This window comes from Oncorhynchus masou, chromosome 24 (assembly GCF_036934945.1).
Source record: "Oncorhynchus masou masou isolate Uvic2021 chromosome 24, UVic_Omas_1.1, whole genome shotgun sequence".
NCBI classification, from domain to species: domain Eukaryota; kingdom Metazoa; phylum Chordata; class Actinopteri; order Salmoniformes; family Salmonidae; genus Oncorhynchus; species Oncorhynchus masou.
This window is the reverse complement of record NC_088235.1, coordinates 2919048-2940193: the sequence shown is the minus strand read 5'-3', so window position 1 is coordinate 2940193 and position 21146 is coordinate 2919048. Positions and strand designations below refer to the sequence as shown.

At 44.3% G+C, this 21146-nt stretch overlaps 1 pseudogene; it reads left to right on the top strand.

Moving 5' to 3' along the window:
- Positions 1-21146, top strand: part of LOC135513362 (ryanodine receptor 2-like) — a 358078-nt pseudogene that overhangs the window by 275429 nt on the left and 61503 nt on the right.

Sequence of the window (21146 nt, the reverse complement as noted above, 5' to 3'; positions counted from 1 at the left end):
CTAGGAACAGTGGGTTAACTGTCTTGTTCAGGGGAACAGTGGGTTAACTGTCTTGTTCAGGGGAACAGTGGGTTAACTGTCTTGTTCAGGGGAACAGTGGGTTAACTGTCTTGTTCAGGGGAACAGTGGGTTAACTGTCTTGTTCAGGGGAACAGTGGGTTAACTGTCTTGTTCAGGGGAACAGTGGGTTAACTGTCTTGTTCAGGGGAACAGTGGGTTAACTGTCTTGTTCAGGGGAACAGTGGGTTAACTGTCTTGTTCAGGGGAACAGTGGGTTAACTGTCTTGTTCAGGGGAACAGTGGGTTAACTGTCTTGTTCAGGGGAACAGTGGGTTAACTGTCATTTTAAGATTCTTCTATTGGTTTTTAAATCCATCCACGATGGTTCACCCAATACATGTCAGACATGCTTTTAAGTTCTGTACCAAGTCGGTCCCTCAGGTCCTCTGGTTCTGGCCTTTTAACTATCTCAAAGCCTAAGATGAAAAGACATGGAGCCTCTAGTTACTAAGCCCCCAGCCTGCCAGAGGCCCTGGGGGGGGGGGGGGGACATATGTGGACATATTTAAAACAGATCTTAAAACATACCTTTTTAACTTTACCTTTTCCTCAGGGTGCTTGTCATTCGTTCAGTTTTTATTGTTATTCTTTAGTTTTATTGTTCTCCGTTTTATTTTCGTTGTTTTTTTGTTTTTTCTTCCTGTGAAGCACATTGTGTTGCCTTCCATGTCTGAGATGTGTTGTATAAATACATCTTGATTTGATTTGAGTCATGCTGAAAAAGCCAACTCATATTTTTGGGTATGCCGATGACTATAGGAGTTGGATAGAAAACCCAAACACGGAGACCAGGTTAACGAACCTTAACCCTCACAGTGAAATCACGTAGCCTTGCTTAGACCTCAGACATGCTTAAACCTGCTGTTTCTCCTCAACCCCAATAATGTATTCTCTCTGTGTGTAGCTGGAGGACCCTGCTATCCGCTGGCAGATGGCTCTGTATAAGGACCTTCCTAACAGGAGCGAGGACACGTCAGACCCGGAGAAGACTGTAGAGAGAGTCCTGGACATCGCTCACGTCCTCTTCTATCTCGACCAGGTGGGTTCTGGGAAACATCAGGGTTCATTTAGGGCATGCAATGGAAAATGTTTTAAAACGTTTAAGTAACAGAAAACCAGGCTGTCCGTCTCTCTTTCTGCCTGTTTTCTTTGGTTTATAATCACATTTTAAAACGTTTTGTCATGGAAAATGTTTTTCTCAGTTTGGTGCCTATTGAACATGACCTGGCTCTGAAGTCGTCTATAATGTTAGAAAAAATCCAAAGGAAAGTTCTTCTGGGGACAACATTGGTATTTTATGATGCTGTTTCCTGCAGGGCTGAGGGTCATTTCCAGCTCAGCAAAGGGAAGTTTAAATATCCTCAAAGAAAATGTGGCCCATTTTATTTCCAATGCGCGATTTAAAGTTAAATAGTTTGACCCCTGGCATGTTATAGCATATTGCTGAAGTCCTGTTAGAAATGTGTTTGAGTTGTGTGAATCGGTAACGTTGAGTTGTGTGAATCGGTAACGTTGAGTTGTGTGAATCGGTAACGTTGAGTTGTGTGAATCTGTAACGTTGAGTTGTGTGAATCTGTAACGTTGAGTTGTGTGAATCTGTAACGTTGAGTTGTGTGAATCTGTAACGTTGAGTTGTGTGAATCTGTAACGTTGAGTTGTGTGAATCGGTAACGTTGAGTTGTGTGAATCGGTAACGTTGAGTTGTGTGAATCGGTAACGTTGAGTTGTGTGAATCGGTAACGTTGAGTTGTGTGAATCGGTAACGTTGAGTTGTGTGAATCGGTAACGTTGAGTTGTGTGAATCTGTAACGTTGAGTTGTGTGAATCGGTAACGTTGAGTTGTGTGAATCGGTAACGTTGAGTTGTGTGAATCGGTAACGTTGAGTTGTGTGAATCGGTAACGTTTATGCCTCTCCGTTTCCTCTTTCTGTAGGTGGAACATCCGCAGAGGAGCAAGAAGGCTGTGTGGCACAAGCTGCTCTCTAAACAGAGGAAGAGGGCTGTAGTGGCCTGTTTCAGAATGGCTCCCCTGTATAATCTACCCAGGTACACATGGCTCCCCTGTATAACCTACCCAGGTACACATGGCTCCCCTGTATAACCTACCCAGGTACACATGGCTCCCCTGTATAACCTACCCATACCCAGGTACACATGGCTCCCTGTATAACCTACCCAGGTAAACATGGCTCCCCTGTATAACCTACCCAGGTACACATGGCTCCCCTGTATAACCTACCCAGGTAAACATGGCTCCCCTGTATAACCTACCCAGGTACACATGGCTCCCCTGTATAACCTACCCAGGTAAACATGGCTCCCCTGTATAACCTACCCAGGTAAACATGGCTCCCCTGTGTAACCTACCCAGGTAAACATGGCTCCCCTGTATAACCTACCCAGGTACACATGGCTCCCCTGTATAACCTACCCAGGTACACATGGCTCCCTGTATAACCTACCCAGGTAAACATGGCTCCCCTGTATAACCTACCCAGGTAAACATGGCTCCCCTGTATAACCTACCCAGGTACACATGGCTCCCCTGTATAACCTACCCAGGTACACATGGCTCCCCTGTATAACCTACCCAGGTACACATGGCTCCCCTGTATAACCTACCCATGTAAACATGGCTCCCCTGTATAACCTACCCAGGTAGATGTGGCTCCCTGTATAACTAACCCAGGTAAATATGTCTCCACGTGCCTTACCTAACTAACCCTAACTTACCCAGGTAAACAAGTCTCCTCTTGCCTTACCTAACTAATACTAACTAACCCAGGTAAACATGTCTCCACGTGCCTAACCTAACTAACCCTAACTAACCCAGGTAAACATGTCTCCACGTGCCTTACCTAACTAACCCTAACTAACCCAGGTAAACATGTCTTCACGTGCCTTACCTAACTAACCCTAACTAACCCAGGTAAACATGTCTCCACGTGCCTAGCCTAACTAACCCTAACTAACCCAGGTAAACATGTCTCCACGTGCCTTACTTAACTAACCCTAACTAACCCAGGTAAACATGTCTCCACATGCCTTACCTAACTAACCCTAACTAACCCAGGTAAACATGTCTCCACGTGCCTAACCTAACTAACCCAGGTAAACATGTCTCCACTTACCTTACTTAACTAACCCTAACTGACCCAGGTAAACATGTCTTCACGTGCCTTACCTAACTAACCCTAACTAACCCAGGTAAACATGTCTTCACGTGCCTTACCTAACTAACCCTAACTAACCCAGGTAAACATGTCTCCACGTGCCTAGCCTAACTAACCCTAACTAACCCAGGTAAACATGTCTCCACGTGCCTTACCTAACTAACCCTAACTAACCCAGGTAAACATGTCTCCACGTGCCTAGCCTAACTAACCCTAACTGACCCAGGTAAACATGTCTCCACGTGCCTTACCTAACTAACCCTAACTAACCCAGGTAAACATGTCTTCATGTGCCTTACCTAACTAACCCTAACTAACCCAGGTAAACATGTCTCCACGTGCCTTACCTAACTAACCCTAACTAACCCAGGTAAACATGTCTCCACGTGCCTAGCCTAACTAACCCTAACTAACCCAGGTAAACATGTCTCCACGTGCCTAGCCTAACTAACCCTAACTAACCCAGGTAAACATGTCTCCACGTGCCTTACTTAACTAACCCTAACTAACCCAGGTAAACATGTCTCCACGTGCCTTACCTAACTAACCCTAACTAACCCAGGTAAACATGTCTCCACGTGCCTAGCCTAACTAACCCTAACTAACCCAGGTAAACATGTCTCCACATGCCTAACCTAACTAACCCAGGTAAACATGTCTCCACTTACCTTATTTAACTAACCCTAACCTACCCAGGTAAACATGTCTCCACGTGCCTTACCTAACTAACCCTAACCTACCCAGGTAAACATGTCTCCACGTGCCTAACCTAACTAACCCTAACCTACCCAGGTAAACATGTCTCCACGTGCCTTACCTAACTAACCCTAACTAACCCAGGTAAACATGTCTCCACGTGCCTTACCTAACTAACCCTAACTAACCCAGGTAAACATGTCTCCACGTGCCTTACCTAACTAACCCTAACTAACCCAGGTAAACATGTCTTCACGTGCCTTACCTAACTAGCCCTAACTAACCCAGGTAAACATGTCTCCACGTGCCTTACCTAACTAGCCCTCTCTTTCACCCTGCTCCACCCCCACATGTAAATGAACATATTCCTGTCATCTCCTGGTGAATCAACAGCGTCAGCAGTACATCTTCAGAAAACCCTGTTCTGTGCAGTTTTATAAAGGATCACTGTCCAACTACTACTTACTGTCCAGGACAGACTTCTCTCTCTCTCTCATTCATCCATTCACCTCTGATGACTTCTCTCTGTCTCCCACCAGGCACCGGGCAGTCAACCTGTTTCTACAGGGATATGAGAAGTCATGGATTGAGACTGAGGAGCACTACTTTGAGGATAAGCTCATAGAGGACCTGGCTGTAAGTGTTCCTCCATTGATAAGCTCATAGAGGACCAGACTGTATGTGTTCCTCCATTGATAAGCTCATAGTCAACCCGACTGTAAGTGTTCCTCCATTGATAAGCTCATAGAGGACCAGACTGTAAGTGTTCCTCCATTGAGGTGTGGCTCAGTCGGTAGAGCATGGCGCTTGCAACGCCAAGCGTCGTGGGTTCGATTCCCGCTGGGACCACCCATATGTAAAAGTAGTGGCCCCAGCCGACTTGTAAGTCGCTTTGGACAAAAGCGTCTGCTAAATGGGATATATTATTATTATATTATTGATAAGCTCATAGAGGACCTGGCTGTAAGTGTTCCTCCATTGATAAGCTCATAGAGGACCAGACTGTATGTGTTCCTCCATTGATAAGCTCATAGAGGACCAGACTGTAAGTGTTCCTCCATTGATAAGCTCATAGAGGACCAGACTGTAAGTGTTCCTCCATTGATAAGCTCATAGAGGACCAGACTGTATGTGTTCCTCCATTGATAAGCTCATAGAGGACCAGACTGTAAGTGTTCCTCCATTGATAAGCTCATAGAGGACCAGACTGTAAGTGTTCCTCCATTGATAAGCTCATAGAGGACCAGACTGTAAGTGTTCCTCCATTGATAAGCTCATAGAGGACCAGACTGTATGTGTTCCTCCATTGATAAGCTCATAGTCAACCCGACTGTAAGTGTTCCTCCATTGATAAGCTCATAGAGGACCAGACTGTAAGTGTTCCTCCATTGATAAGCTCATAGAGGACCAGACTGTAAGTGTTCCTCCATTGATAAGCTCATAGAGGACCAGACTGTAAGTGTTCCTCCATTAATAAGCTCATAGAGGACCAGACTGTAAGTGTTCCTCCATTGATAAGCTCATAGAGGACCAGACTGTAAGTGTTCCTCCATTGATAAGCTCATAGAGGACCAGACTGTAAGTGTTCCTCCATTGATAAGCTCATAGAGGACCAGACTGTAAGTGTTCCTCCATTGATAAGCTCATAGTCAACCAGACTGTAAGTGTTACTCCATTGATAAGCTCATAGAGGACCTGGCTGTAAGTGTTCCTCCATTGATAAGCTCATAAAGGACCAGACTGTAAGTGTTCCTCCATTGATAAGTTCATAGAGGACCAGACTGTAAGTGTTACTCCATTGATAAGCTCATAGAGCACCAGACTGTAAGTGTTCCTCCATTGATAAGCTCATAGAGGACCTGACTGTAAGTGTTCCTCCATTGATAAGCTCATAGAGTACCTGACTGTAAGTGTTCCTCCATTGATAAGCTCATAGAGGACCAGACTGTAAGTGTTTCTCCATTTATAAACTCATAGTCAACCAGACTGTAAGTGTTTCTCCATTTATAAACTCATAGTCAACCAGACTGTAAGTGTTCCTCCATTGATAAGCTCATAGAGGACCAGACTGTAAGTGTTTCTCCATTTATAAACTCATAGTCAACCAGACTGTAAGTGTTTCTCCATTTATAAACTCATAGTCAACCAGACTGTAAGTGTTACTCCATTGATAAGCTCATAGAGCACCAGACTGTAAGTGTTCCTCCATTGATAAGCTCATAGTCAACCAGACTGTAAGTGTTCCTCCATTGATAAACTCATAGTCAACCAGACTGTAAGTGTTACTCCATTGATAAGCTCATAGTCAACCAGACTGTAAGTGTTCCTCCATTGATAAGCTCATAGTCAACCAGACTGTAAGTGTTCCTCCATTAAAGTGTGAATTCAGGAACACTGTGTGGGAAATCACACAGCAGGGAATGCCTGTGTCTCGTTAAAATATGTTTCTAATGACGTGTTGTTGTGTTGATGCTATTTTCCTGTCTGCACACAAACCATGTTGTTCGCAGAGCATCCATTTGATATTCTGAGCACAGCCACACAGACATAGAACTCTCGGTTTGAAATGAAGTCATGATTGGATTAACCAGGCTCCAATACCCAGCATCCATTGTGGGCGAAGTGATTTCTTTTTTCTGAGAGCACAAAGAAACAGACTGTTGTTTACAAAACAAAAGCAGTCAACGATACAAACCTTTCAGATAACGTTTCTGAGAATTTCCTCTCAATTCAACGGAGGGAAGGAATGAACTATGTGGAGGAGACTAGAGAGAGTTACCTGGAATGAACTATGTGGAGGAGACTAGAGAGAGTTACCTGGAATGAACTATGTGGAGGAGACTAGAGAGAGTTACCTGGAATGAACTATGTGGAGGAGACTAGAGAGAGTTACCTGGAATGAACTATGTGGAGGAGACTAGAGAGAGTTACCCGGAATGAACTATGTGGAGGAGACTAGAGAGAGTTACCCGGAATGAACTATGTGGAGGAGACTAGAGAGAGTTACCCGGAATGAACTATGTGGAGGAGACTAGAGAGAGTTACCCGGAATGAACTATGTGGAGGAGACTAGAGAGAGTTACCCGGAATGAACTATGTGGAGGAGACTAGAGAGAGTTACCCGGAATGAACTATGTGGAGGAGACTAGAGAGAGTTACCCGGAATGAACTATGTGGAGGAGACTAGAGAGAGTTACCCGGAATGAACTATGTGGAGGAGACTAGAGAGAGTTACCTGGAATGAACTATGTGGAGGAGACTAGAGAGTTACCTGGAATGAACTATGTGGAGGAGACAAGAGAGAGTTACCTGGAATGAACTATGTGGAGGAGACTAGAGAGAGTTACCTGGAATGAACTATGTGGAGGAGACTAGAGAGAGTTACCTGGAATGAACTATGTGGAGGAGACAAGAGAGAGTTACCTGGGATGAACTATGTGGAGGAGACTAGAGAGAGTTACCTGGAATGAACTATGTGCAGGAGACTAGAGAGAGTTACCTGGAATGAACTATGTGGAGGAGACAAGAGAGAGTTACCTGGAATGAACTATGTGGAGGAGACTAGAGAGAGTTACCTGGAATGAACTATGTGGAGGAGACTAGAGAGAGTTACCTGGAATGAACTATGTGGAGGAGACAAGAGAGCGTTACCTGGAATGAACTATGTGGAGGAGACTAGAGAGAGTTACCTGGAATGGACTATGTGGAGGAGACTAGAGAGAGTTACCTGGAATGAACTACAGTGCCTTGCGAAAGTATTCGGCCCCCTTGAACTTTGCGACCTTTTGCCACATTTCAGGCTTCAAACATAAAGATATAAAACTGTATTTTGTGTGGGACGCAATCATGAAGTGGAACGACATTTATTGGATATTTCAAACTTTTTTAACAAATCAAAAACTGAAAAATTGGGCGTGCAAAATTATTCAGCCCCCTTACGTTAATACTTTGTAGCGCCACCTTTTGCTGCGATTACAGCTGTATGTCGCTTGGGGTATGTCTCTATCAGTTTTGCACATCGAGAGACTGACATTTTTTCCCATTCCTCCTTGCAAAACAGCTCGAACTCAGTGAGGATGGATGGAGAGCATTTGTGAACAGCTTTTTTCAGTTCTTTCCACAGATTCTCGATTGGATTCAGGTCTGGACTTTGACTTGGCCATTCTAACACCTGGATATGTTTATTTTTGAACCATTCCATTGTAGATTTTGCTTTATGTTTTGGATCATTGTCTTGTTGGAAGACAAATCTCCGTCCCTGTCTCAGGTCTTTTGCAGACTCCATCAGGTTTTCTTCCAGAATGGTCCTGTATTTGGCTCCATCTATCTTCCCATCAATTTTAACCATCTTCCTGTCCCTGCTGAAGAAAAGCAGGCCCAAACCATGATGCTGCCACCACCATGTTTGACAGTGGGGATGGTGTGTTCAGGGTGATGTGCTGTGTTGCTTTTACGCCAAACATAACGTTTTGCATTGTTGCCAAAAAGTTCAATTTTGGTTTCATCTGACCAGAGCACCTTCTTCCACATGTTTGGTGTGTCTCCCAGGTGGCTTGTGGCAAACTTTAAACGACACTTTTATGGATATCTTTAAGAAATGGCTTTCTTCTTGCCACTCTTCCATAAAGGCCAGATTTGTGCAATATACGACTGATTGTTGTCCTATGGACAGAGTCTCCCACCTCAGATGTAGATCTCTGCTGTTCATCCAGAGTGATCATGGGCCTCTTGGCTGCATCTCTGATCAGTCTTCTCCTTGTATGAGCTGAAAGTTTAGAGGGACTGCCAGGTCTTGGTAGATTTGCAGTGGTCTGATACCCTTCCATTTCAATATTATCGCTTGCACAGTGCTCCTTGGGATGTTTAAAGCTTGGGAAATCTTTTTGTATCCAAATCCGGCTTTAAACTTCTTCACAACAGTATCTCGGACCTGCCTGGTGTGTTCCTTGTTCTTCATGATGCTCTCTGCGCTTTTAACGGACCTCTGAGACTATCACAGTGCAGGTGCATTTATACGGAGACTTGATTACACACAGGTGGATTGTATTTATCATCATTAGTCATTTAGGTTAACATTGGATCATTCAGAGATCCTCACTGAACTTCTGGAGAGAGTTTGCTGCACTGAAAGTAAAGGGGCTGAATAATTTTGCACGGCCAATTTTTCAGTTTTTGATTTGTTAAAAAAGTTTAAAATATCCAATAAATGTCGTTCCACTTCATGATTGCGTCCCACTTGTTGATTCTTCACAAAAAAATACAGTCTACACCACATCTACACCACATCTAACTCTCTCTAGTCTACACATCTATCTTTATGTTTGAAGCCTGAAATGTGGCAAAAGGTCGCAAAGTTCAAGGGGGCCAATACTTTCGCAAGGCACTGTATGTGAAGGAGACTAGAGAGAGTTACCTGGAATGAACTATGTGGAGGAGACTAGAGAGAGTTACCTGGAATGAACTATGTGGAGGAGACTAGAGAGAGTTACCTGTGTAGATGTGGTGTAGACTAGAGAGTGTTACCTGTGTAGATGTGGTGTAGACTAGAGGGAGTTACCTGTGTAGATGTGGTGTAGACTAGAGAGTGTTACCTGTGTAGATGTGGTGTAGACTAGAGAGTGTTACCTGTGTAGATGTGGTTGAGACTAGAGAGTGTTACCTGTGTAGATGTGGTTGAGACTAGAGAGAGTTACCTGTGTAGATGTGGTTGAGACTAGAGAGAGTTACCTGTGTAGATGTGGTTGAGACTAGAGAGAGTTACCTGTGTAGATGTGGTTGAGACTAGAGAGAGTTACCTGTGTAGATGTGGTTGAGACTAGAGATTGTTACCTGTGTAGATGTGGTGTAGACTAGAGAGTGTTACCTGTGTAGATGTGGTTGAGACTAGAGAGTGTTACCTGTGTAGATGTGGTTGAGACTAGAGAGAGTTACCTGTGTAGATGTGGTTGAGACTAGAGATTGTTACCTGTGTAGATGTGGTGTAGACTAGAGAGTGTTACCTGTGTAGATGTGGTGTAGACTAGAGAGTGTTACCTGTGTAGATGTGGTGTAGACTAGAGAGTGTTACCTGTGTAGATGTGGTGTAGACTAGAGTGTGTTACCTGTGTAGATGTGGTGTAGACTAGAGAGTGTTACCTGTGTAGATGTGGTGTAGACCAGAGAGTGTTACCTGTGTAGATGTGGTGTAGACCAGAGTGTTACCTGTGTAGATGTGGTGTAGACTAGAGAGTGTTACCTGTGTAGATGTGGTGTAGACTAGAGAGTGTTACCTGTGTAGATGTGGTGTAGACTAGAGAGTGTTACCTGTGTAGATGTGGTTGAGACTAGAGATTGTTACCTGTGTAGATGTGGTGTAGACTAGAGAGTGTTACCTGTGTAGATGTGGTGTAGACTAGAGAGTGTTACCTGTGTAGATGTGGTGTAGACTAGAGAGTGTTACCTGTGTAGATGTGGTGTAGACTAGAGAGTGTTACCTGTGTAGATGTGGTGTAGACTAGAGAGTGTTACCTGTGTAGATGTGGTGTAGACTAGAGAGTGTTACCTGTGTAGATGTGGTGTAGACTTGAAGGCCCCGTAGGAAGAGATTTGATGTTTGTGGATTGTGAAGAACCTTTTTTAATTTTTTATTCTGTCTTCACAGAGACCTGGAGGAGAGGAGCCTCCTGAAGAAGATGAGGGAGCCAAGAGGATCGACCCTCTTCATCAGCTCATACAGTTATTCAGTAGGACGGCCCTGACTGAGAAGTGGTGCGTATCTCTGATCTGTAGCTGGTCCTAGTAAACTATAGACATACCAGGACTGGAACTAGTAATGTTTCCTTTATAGTGGTGGGTATCTCTGCTCTGTAGCTGGTCCTAGTAAACTGTAGTGATACCAGGACTGTAACTAGTAATGTGTCCTTTATAGTGGTGGGTATCTCTGCTCTGTAGCTGGTCCTAGTAAACTGTAGTCATACCAGGACTGTAACTAGTAATGTGTCCTTTATAGTGGTGGGTATCTCTGCTCTGTAGCTGGTTCTAGTAAACCATAGACATACCAGGACTGTAACTAGTAATGTTTCCTTTATTGTGGTGGGTATCTCTGCTCTGTAGCTGGTCCTAGTAAACTGTAGTCATACCAGGACTGTAACTAGTAATGTTTCCTTTATAGTGGTGGGTATCTCTGCTCTGTAGCTGGTCCTAGTAAACTGTAGTCATACCAGGACTGTAACTAGTAATGTTTCCTTTATAGTGGTCGGTATCTCTGCTCTGTAGCTGGTCCTAGTAAACTGTAGTCATACCAGGACTGTAACTAGTAATGTTTCCTTTATAGTGGTGGGTATCACTGCTCTGTAGCTGGTCCTAGTAAACTGTAGTCATACCAGGACTGTAACTAGTAATGTGTCCTTTATAGTGGTGGGTATCTCTGCTCTGTAGCTGGTCCTAGTAAACCATAGACATACCAGGACTGTAACTAGTAATGTTTCCTTTATAGTGGTGGGTATCTCTGCTCTGTAGCTGGTCCTAGTAAACTGTAGTCATACCAGGACTGTAACTAGTAATGTTTCCTTTATAGTGGTGGGTATCTCTGCTCTGTAGCTGGTCCTAGTAAACTGTAGTCATACCAGGACTGTAACTAGTAATGTTTCCTTTATAGTGGTCGGTATCTCTGCTCTGTAGCTGGTCCTAGTAAACTGTAGTCATACCAGGACTGTAACTAGTAATGTTTCCTTTATAGTGGTGGGTATCTCTGCTCTGTAGCTGGTCCTAGTAAACTATAGACATACCAGGACTGTAACTAGTAATGTTTCCTTTATGGTGGTGGGTATATCTGCTCTGTAGCTGGTCCTAGTAAACTGTAGTCATACCAGGACTGTAACTAGTAATGTGTCCTTTATAGTGGTGGGTATCTCTGCTCTCTAGCTGGTCCTAGTAAACTATAGTAAAACCAGGACTGTAACAATCTCTATATGATACATCATCCTCTCTACCTGGTGGTATAAAACCAGGACTGTAACACTCTCTATATGATACATCATCCTCTCTACCTGGTGGTATAAAACCAGGACTGTAACTGATATTGATAGTCGTAACACTTCCATTACAGTGGATCTGATGTCGACCTGATGTTCTAGAACCTTCCTGATTCTACTACTCGTTATGACACAATAATAATGACCTTATCTACTGTGTGTTGCAGTAAGCTGGAAGAGGACATTCTCTACATGGCCTATGCTGACATCATGGCTAAGGTACCTCTTGCGTTCAGAGTGGTCTTACGTCACAATCCATTATGTTTTTATACTGATTCATCAATTACTTGATTGGTCCAATCACTTCATTGGTTGATTTATTTATTATTTGATTGGCCTGATCACTTCATTGGTTGATTGATTTATTATTTGATTGGCCCGATCACTTGGTTGATTGATTGATTGGTTATGATGTCTTTCTCTTTCTGTATCATCCATTTCTCCACCAGAGCTGTCATGATGAAGAGGATGAGGATGGAGAGGAGGTGAAGAGTTTTGAAGTAGGTATCTCCTCTTGAACACCGTCCAACCCATTTAACTTTTGCCCATCAATCCCCCAGAAGCATTTTAAAAAGAGGGTGCCGTCTTTTAAAATGTTGTTTATTTAGTTTCCCATGGCTTGGCAGCTTTTAAATGACCCCTGAAGAGATGGCAGCTAGAGTCTTCTCTGAGTTGAGATAATGACCCCTGAAGAGATGGCAGCTAGAGTCTTCTCTGAGTTGAGATAATGACCCCTGAAGAGATGGCAGCTAGAGTCTTCTCTGTTGAGATAATGACCCCTGAAGAGATGGCACGTAGAGTCTTCTCTGAGTTGAGATAATGACCCCTGAAGAGATGGCAGCTAGAGTCTCCTCTGTTGAGATAATGACCCCTGAAGAGATGGCAGCTAAAGTCTTCTCTGTTGAGATAATGACCCCTGAAGAGATGGCAGCTAGAGTCTACTCTGAGTTGAGATAATGACCCCTGAAGAGATGGCAGCTAGAGTCTACTCTGTTGAGATAATGACCCCTGAAGAGATGGCAGCTAGAGTCTTCTCTCTGAGTTGAGATAATGACCCCTGAAGAGATGGCAGCTAGAGTCTTCTCTGTTGAGATAATGACCCCTGAAGAGATGGCAGCTAGAGTCTTCTCTGAGTTGAGATAATGACCCCTGAAGAGATGGCAGCTAGAGTCTCCTCTGTTGAGATAATGACCCCTGAAGAGATGGCAGCTAGAGTCTTCTCTGAGTTGAGATAATGACCCCTGAAGAGATAGCAGCTAGAGTCTTCTCTGTTGAGATAATGACCCCTGAAGAGATGGCAGCTAGAGTCTTCTCTGAGTTGAGATAATGACCCCTGAAGAGATGGCACGTAGAGTCTCCTCTGTTGAGATAATGACCCCTGAAGAGATGGCACGTAGAGTCTCCTCTGTTGAGATAATGACCCCTGAAGAGATGGCAGCTAGAGTCTTCTCTGTTGAGATAATGACCCCTGAAGAGATGGCACATAGAGTCTTCTCTGTTGAGATAATGACCCCTGAAGAGATGGCACATAGAGTCTCTTCTGTTGAGATAATGACCCCTGAAGAGATGGCAGCTAGAGTCTTCTCTGAGTTGAGATAATGGCCCCTGAAGAGATGGCAGCTGGAGTCTACTCTGTTGAGATAATGACCCCTGAAGAGATGGCAGCTAGAGTCTCCTCTGTTGAGATAATGACCCCTGAAGAGATGGCAGCTAGAGTCTCCTCTGTTGAGATAATGACCCCTGAAGAGATGGCACGTAGAGTCTTCTCTGTTGAGATAATGACCCCTGAAGAGATGGCAGCTAGAGTCTCCTCTGTTGAGATAATGACCCCTGAAGAGATGGCAGCTAGAGTCTTCTCTCTGAGTTGAGATGATGACCCCTGAAGAGATGGCAGCTAGAGTCTCCTCTGTTGAGATAATGACCCCTGAAGAGATGGCACGTAGAGTCTTCTCTGAGTTGTGATAATGACCCCTGAAGAGATGGCAGCTAGAGTCTCCTCTGTTGAGATAATGACCCCTGAAGAGATGGCAGCTAGAGTCTACTCTGTTGAGTTGACACAACCTTGTGCAATACAAACTTTCTCACACATCGTTCATTGACATTAATGGCAGACTTGTGGATCTCAAGTTGGAACCAATCAGATGATAATGATCCGGCTCATCTGTCTCATACCTGGTCCAATGACGGCCTACCCTGGCCGAGCCCTAACCCCGGACGACGCTGGGGCCAATGACGGCCTACCCTGGCCGAGCCCTAACCCCGGACTACGCTGGGGCCAATAACGGCCTACCCTGGCCGAGCCCTAACCCCGGACGACGCTGGGGCCAATGACGGCCTACCCTGGCCGAGCCCTAACCCCGGACGACGCTGGGGCCAATGACGGCCTACCCTGGCCGAGCCCTAACCCCGGACGACGCTGGGGCCAATGACGGCCTACCCTGGCCGAGCCCTAACCCCGGACGACGCTGGGGCCAATGACTGCCTACCCTGGCCGAGCCCTGATACAGCCTGGAATCGAACCAGGTTGACGTCTGTTCTGACGCCTGTAGCACCGAGACGCAGTGCCTTAGACCTCTGCTCCACTCTTGAGCCCCTGTTATAATGGAACATTGTGTACATCTGTATCTTGTTTTCCTCATGTGGTTTGTGTGATCATGCAGTGACACCCGTAAACCACTGACGATGTTAATCAGCATGGCTTTTCAGTAGGCTGCTCATGGCTGTTCCCCAGGCCCACATCCTGTCCTTATTACACCAATCTTTTCACCATCATTTTCTGGGAGCTTTTTCTGTTTTCTGAGTATAGATGGGTGGGAGGGGGGGTGGATCCTTGCACTGTGAAATGATACCATTCTGTTTCCCCAGCGTGATATAAGCAAAGGTTTAAGCAACAAAATTGCCAAGAAGGAGGAAGAATCTCTGGTAACAAAGTTCTCAAAAAAAACAACTGTCTCTTGTTGATTTTGCATCTTGTTTCCTTTCCTGTATTTGTGTATTTCATGTTCCTTTTGAAGGTTCCTCATTCATATCGTTCATGCCCCGCCCCTCTCCGCTTCCTGGTTTTTTTTTCTTCAACACTGTACAAAAAAAAAAAAAAAAGCCTAAATTAGGAGAGCGGCCATCTTGCTTTTCCCGAGCTCTTCCATCCCCTTGTGTTCTTCTGCCGTGGCTCAGATGGAAAGTGGGGAAGCAGCCAAGCCTGGACCCTATATAGCGCTCCCTGCCATGCTGTTCCCTCCGTCAGGCAGAGTTGTTGCTGCTGTTTGTTTGTCACTGTTTCAGTGGGTGTGCTGGAGACATGACACTGTCCCCCTCGTTGTCTATCTGTCTCATGTCCCTCAGCACTGAGCTTACAGTCCACCTCACTGTACTAACACACAGACAGACTGCCTGCTCCCATCCAGCTCCAAGCCCTCTGTGGTCTTAACTAGCCAATGTGGGGCCCTGTGGTTATGAGTTGCAATATTGTAATACATTTGTCTTCAACAGGCCTTATTAACACCGATGACATCATCCTGAATTCAATTAGACGTTGATAGAAAACACCTACGGAAGGTGATCTTGGACCTGGTGCAGGAGTAGGTCTTCACCTCCAGGGTGGTGTTGAGTGTCTTGTAGCCCGATGGGCGCACGGTGGTCTGATTGGACAGGAAGGTGCAGTCTCTCAGGTCTCTCCTCCTCCTCTTCCTCCTCCCTCCCTCCTGCAGGAAAAAGAGATGGAGAAACAGAAGCTGCTGTATCAGCAGGCCAGGTTACACGACCGAGGTGCTGCAGAGATGGTGCTGCAGACTATCAGCGCCAGCAAAGGTAAGCTCTCTGAGTAGAATGGATGAACAGGATGTCCACCGAGTGGACAAAACATTAGGGACACCTCCCTAATGTGGGGTCGCTGCCCCCCTCCCCCTTTTCAGCCCTCAGAACAGCCTCGATTCGTCGGGTCATGGACTCGACAAGGTGTCTTAAAGAGTGACACAGGGGATGCTGGTCCATGTTGACTCCAATGTTTCCCCAACAGTTGTATCAAGTTGGCCGGATGTCCTTTGGTTGGTGGACCATTCTTGATACACTCAGGGAAACTGTTGAGTGGAAAAACCCAGCAGCGTTGCAGTTCTTGACACAAACCAGTGCGCCCTGGCACCTACTACCACACCCCGTTCAAAGGCTACTTAAATATTTAGTCTTGACCATTCACCCTCTGAATGAAACATACAATATCAAAGTCTCAATTATCTCCAGGCTTCAACACCCTTATTTAACCTGTCTCCTCCCCTTCATCTACACTGATGGAAGTGGATTTAACAAGTGACATCAATAAGGGATCATATCTTTCACCTGGATTCACCTGGTCAGTCTGTCATGGAAAGAGCAGCCATGTGTGATGAATACATTGGACATCTCAGTGACCCAGAACTCTCAATAAAGCAGAGCTCTGTCCACAGTACGTAGGTAGCTACGTTGTGATGTACTAGACCCAGTATAGAGAACTCTCAATAAAGCAGAGCTCTGTCCACAGTAGGTAGGTAGCTACGTTGTGATGTACTAGACCCAGTATAAAGCAGAGCTCTGTCCACAGTAGGTAGGTAGCTACGTTGTGATGTACTAGACCCAGTGTAAAGCAGAGCTCTGTCCACAGTAGGTAGGTAGCTACGTTGTGATGTACTAGACCCAGTGTAAAGCAGAGCTCTGTCCACAGTAGGTAGGTAGCTACGTTGTGATGTACTAGACCCAGTATAAAGGTAACTCAATAAAGCAGAGCTCTGTCCACAGTAGGTAGGCAGCTACGTTGTGATGCACTAGACCCAGTATAAAGCAGAGCTCTGTCCACAGTAGGTAGGTAGCTACGTTGTGATGTACTAGACCCAGTATAAAGCAGAGCTCTGTCCACAGTAGGTAGGTAGCTACGTTGTGATGTACTAGACGCAGTGTAAAGCAGAGCTCTGTCCACAGTAGGTAGGTAGCTACGTTGTGATGTACTAGACCCAGTATAAAGCAGAGCTCTGTCCACAGTAGGTAGGTAGCTACGTTGTGACGTACTAGACCCAGTGTAAAGGTAACTCTCAATAAAGCAGAGCTCTGTCCACAGTAGGTAGGTCGCTACGTTGTGATGTACTAGACCCAGTATAAAGCAGAGCTCTATCCACAGTAGGTAGGTAGTTACGTTGTGATGTACTAGACCCAGTGTAAAGCAGAGCTCTGTCCACAGTAGGTAGGTAGCTACGTTGTGATGTACTAGACCCAGTATAGAGATAACTCTCAATAAAGCAGAGCTCTGTCCACAGTAGGTAGGTAGCTACGTTGTGATGTACTAGACCCAGTGTAAAGCAGAGCTCTGTCCACAGTAGGTAGGTAGCTACGTTGTGATGCACTAGACCCAGTGTAAAGGTAACTCAATCCAGTATAAAGGTGTTGTGTTCCTCACCAGGTGAGATGGGTCCCATGGTGGCCTCTACTCTGAAGCTGGGGATAGCTGTCCTCAATGGAGGCAACTCGACTGTTCAGCAGGTAGGTCCATCTACCATTAAACTGCATCAGTCTACCATCAGTCACTTATCGGCCTGGTATCTACCATTAAACTGCATCAATCTACCATCAGTCTCTTATCGGCCTGGTATCTACCATTAAACTGCATCAATCTACCATCAGTCACTTATCAACCTGGTATCTACCATTAAACTGCATCAGTCTACCATCAGTCACTTATGGACCTGGTATCTACCATTAAACTGCATCAATCTACCATCAGGCACTTATCAACCTGGTATCTACCATTAAACTGCATCAGTCTACCATCAGTCTCTTATCGACCTGGTATCTACCATTAAACTGCATCAGTCTACCATCAGTCACTTATCGACCTGGTATCTACCATTAAACTGCATCAATCTACCATCAGTCACTTATCGACCTGGTATCTACCATTAAACTGCATCAGTCTACCATCAGTCTCTTATCGGCCTGGTATCTACCATTAAACTGCATCAATCTACCATCAGTCACTTATCGACCTGGTATCTACCATTAAACTGCATCAATCTACCATCAGTCACTTATCGGCCTGGTATCTACCATAAACTGCATCAATCTACCATCAGTCACTTATCGACCTGGTATCTACCATTAAACTTCATCAATCTACCATCAGTCACTTATCGGCCTGGTATCTACCATTAAACTGCATCAATCTACCATCAGTCACTTATCGACCTGGTATCTACCATTAAACTGCATCAATCTACCATCAGTCACTTATCGACCTGGTATCTACCATTAAACTGCATCAATCTACCATCAGTCACTTATCGACCTGGTATCTACCATTAAGCTGCATTAATCTACCATCAGGCACTTATCGACCTGGTATCTACCATTAAACTGCATCAATCTACCATGGTATCTGGCATCTAATGTCAAAATGCATCAACCAATATATTTCTAGTCACTTTATTTATATTTCTTTATAGAATTGGTTGTTTGTGTTTGTCGTCAACTGTGTTTCTGTAGTGTTTACTCTCTCATGTCTATGTAGTGTTTACTCTCTCATGTCTCTGTGTTTCTGTAGTGTTTACTCTCTCATGTCTCTGTGTTTCTGTAGTGTTTACTCTCTCATGTCTCTAGTGTTTACTCTCTCATGTCTCTGTAGTGTTTACTCTCTCATGTCTCTGTAGTGTTTACTCTCTCATGTCTCTGTAGTGTTTACTCTCTCATGTCTCTGTAGTGTTTACTCTCTCATGTCTCTGTAGTGTTTACTCTCTCATGTCTCTGTGTTTCTGTAGTGTTTAGTCTCTCATGTCTCTGTAGTGTTTACTCTCTCATGTCTCTGTAGTGTTTACTCTCTCATGTTTCTGTAGTGTTTACTCTCTCATGTCTCTGTAGTGTTTTCTCTCTCATGTCTCTAGTGTTTACTCTCTCATGTCTCTGTAGTGTTTACTCTCTCATGTCTCTGTGTCTCTGTAGTGTTTACTCTCTCATGTCTCTGTAGTGTTTACTCTCTCATGTCTCTGTAGTGTTTACTCTCTCATGTCTCTGTAATGTTTTCTCTCTCATGTCTCTGTAGTGTTTACTCTCTCATGTCTCTGTAGTGTTTACTCTCTCATGTCTCTGTAGTGTTTACTCTCTCATGTCTCTGTAGTGTTTACTCTCTCATGTCTCTGTCTCTGTAGTGTTTACTCTCTCATGTCTCTGGAGTGTTTACTCTCTCATGTCTCTGGAGTGTTTACTCTCTCATGTCTCTGTAGTGTTTACTCTCTCATGTCTCTGTGTTTCTGTAGTGTTTACTCTCTCATGTCTCTGTAGTGTTTACTCTCTCATGTCTCTGTAGTGTTTACTCTCTCATGTCTCTGGAGTGTTTACTCTCTCATGTCTCTGTAGTGTTTACTCTCTCATGTCTCTGTAGTGTTTACTCTCTCATGTCTCTGTAGTGTTTACTCTCTCATGTCTCTGTGTTTCTGTAGTGTTTACTCTCTCATGTCTCTGTAGTGTTTACTCTCTCATGTCTCTGTAGTGTTTACTCTCTCATGTCTCTGTAGTGTTTACTCTCTCATGTCCCTGTCTCTGTAGTGTTTACTCTCTCATGTCTCTGGAGTGTTTACTCTCTCATGTCTCTGTGTTTCTGTAGTGTTTACTCTCTCATGTCTCTGTGTATTTGTAGTGTTTACTCTCTCATGTCTCTGTGTCTTTGTAGTGTTTACTCTCTCATGTCTCTGTAGTGTTTACTCTCTCATGTCTCTGTGTATTTGTAGTGTTTACTCTCTCATGTCTCTGTAGTGTTTACTCTCTCATGTTTCTGTAGTGTTTACTCTCTCATGTCTCTGTAGTGTTTACTCTCTCATGTCTCTGTAGTGTTTACTCTCTCATGTCTCTGTCTCTGTAGTGTTTACTCTCTCATGTCTCTGGAGTGTTTACTCTCTCATGTCTCTGTCTCTGTAGTGTTTACTCTCTCATGTCTCTGTGTCTCTGTAGTGTTTACTCTCTCATGTCTCTGTAGTGTTTACTCTCTCATGTTTCTGTAGTGTTTACTCTCTCATGTCTCTGTAGTGTTTACTCTCTCATGTCTCTGTAGTGTTTACTCTCTCATGTCTCTGTCTCTGTAGTGTTTACTCTCTCATGTCTCTGTAGTGTTTACTCTCTCATGTCTCTGTCTCTGTAGTGTTTACTCTCTCATGTCTCTGTCTCTGTAGTGTTTACTCTCTCATGTCTCTGTTAGTGTTTACTCTCTCATGTCTCTGTGTCTCTGTAGTGTTTACTCTCTCATGTCTCTGTAGTGTTTACTCTCTCATGTCTCTGTAGTGTTTACTCTCTCATGTCTCTGTGTCTCTGTAGTGTTTACTCTCTCATGTCTCTGTAGTGTTTACTCTCTCATGTCTCTGTAGTGTTTACTCTCTCATGTCTCTGTGTCTCTGTAGTGTTTACTCTCTCATGTCTCTGGAGTGTTTACTCTCTCATGTCTCTGTCTCTGTAGTGTTTACTCTCTCATGTCTCTGTAGTGTTTACTCTCTCATGTCTCTGTCTCTGTAGTGTTTACTCTCTCATGTCTCTGTCTCTGTAGTGTTTACTCTCTCATGTCTCTGTTAGTGTTTACTCTCTCATGTCTCTGTGTCTCTGTAGTGTTTACTCTCTCATGTCTCTGTAGTGTTTACTCTCTCATGTCTCTGTAGTGTTTACTCTCTCATGTCTCTGTGTCTCTGTAGTGTTTACTCTCTCATGTCTCTGTAGTGTTTACTCTCTCATGTCTCTGTGTCTCTGTAGTGTTTACTCTCTCATGTCTCTGTGTCTCTGTAGTGTTTACTCTCTCATGTCTCTGTAGTGTTTACTCTCTCATGTCTCTGTGTCTGTAGTGTTTACTCTCTCATGTCTCTGTAGTGTTTACTCTCTCATGTCTCTGTGTCTCTGTAGTGTTTACTCTCTCACGTCTCTGTAGTGTTTACTCTCTCATGTCTCTGTAGTGTTTACTCTCTCATGTCTCTGTATTGTTTACTCTCTCATGTCTCTGTAGTGTTTACTCTCTCATGTCTCTGTAGTGTTTACTCTCTCATGTCTCTGTAGTGTTTACTCTCTCATGTCTCTGTAGTGTTTACTCTCTCATGTCTCTGTAGTGTTTACTCTCTCATGTCTCTGTAGTGTTTACTCTCTCATGTCTCTGTAGTGTTTACTCTCTCATGTCTCTGTAGTATTTACCCTCTCATGTCTCTGTAGAGTTTACTCTCTC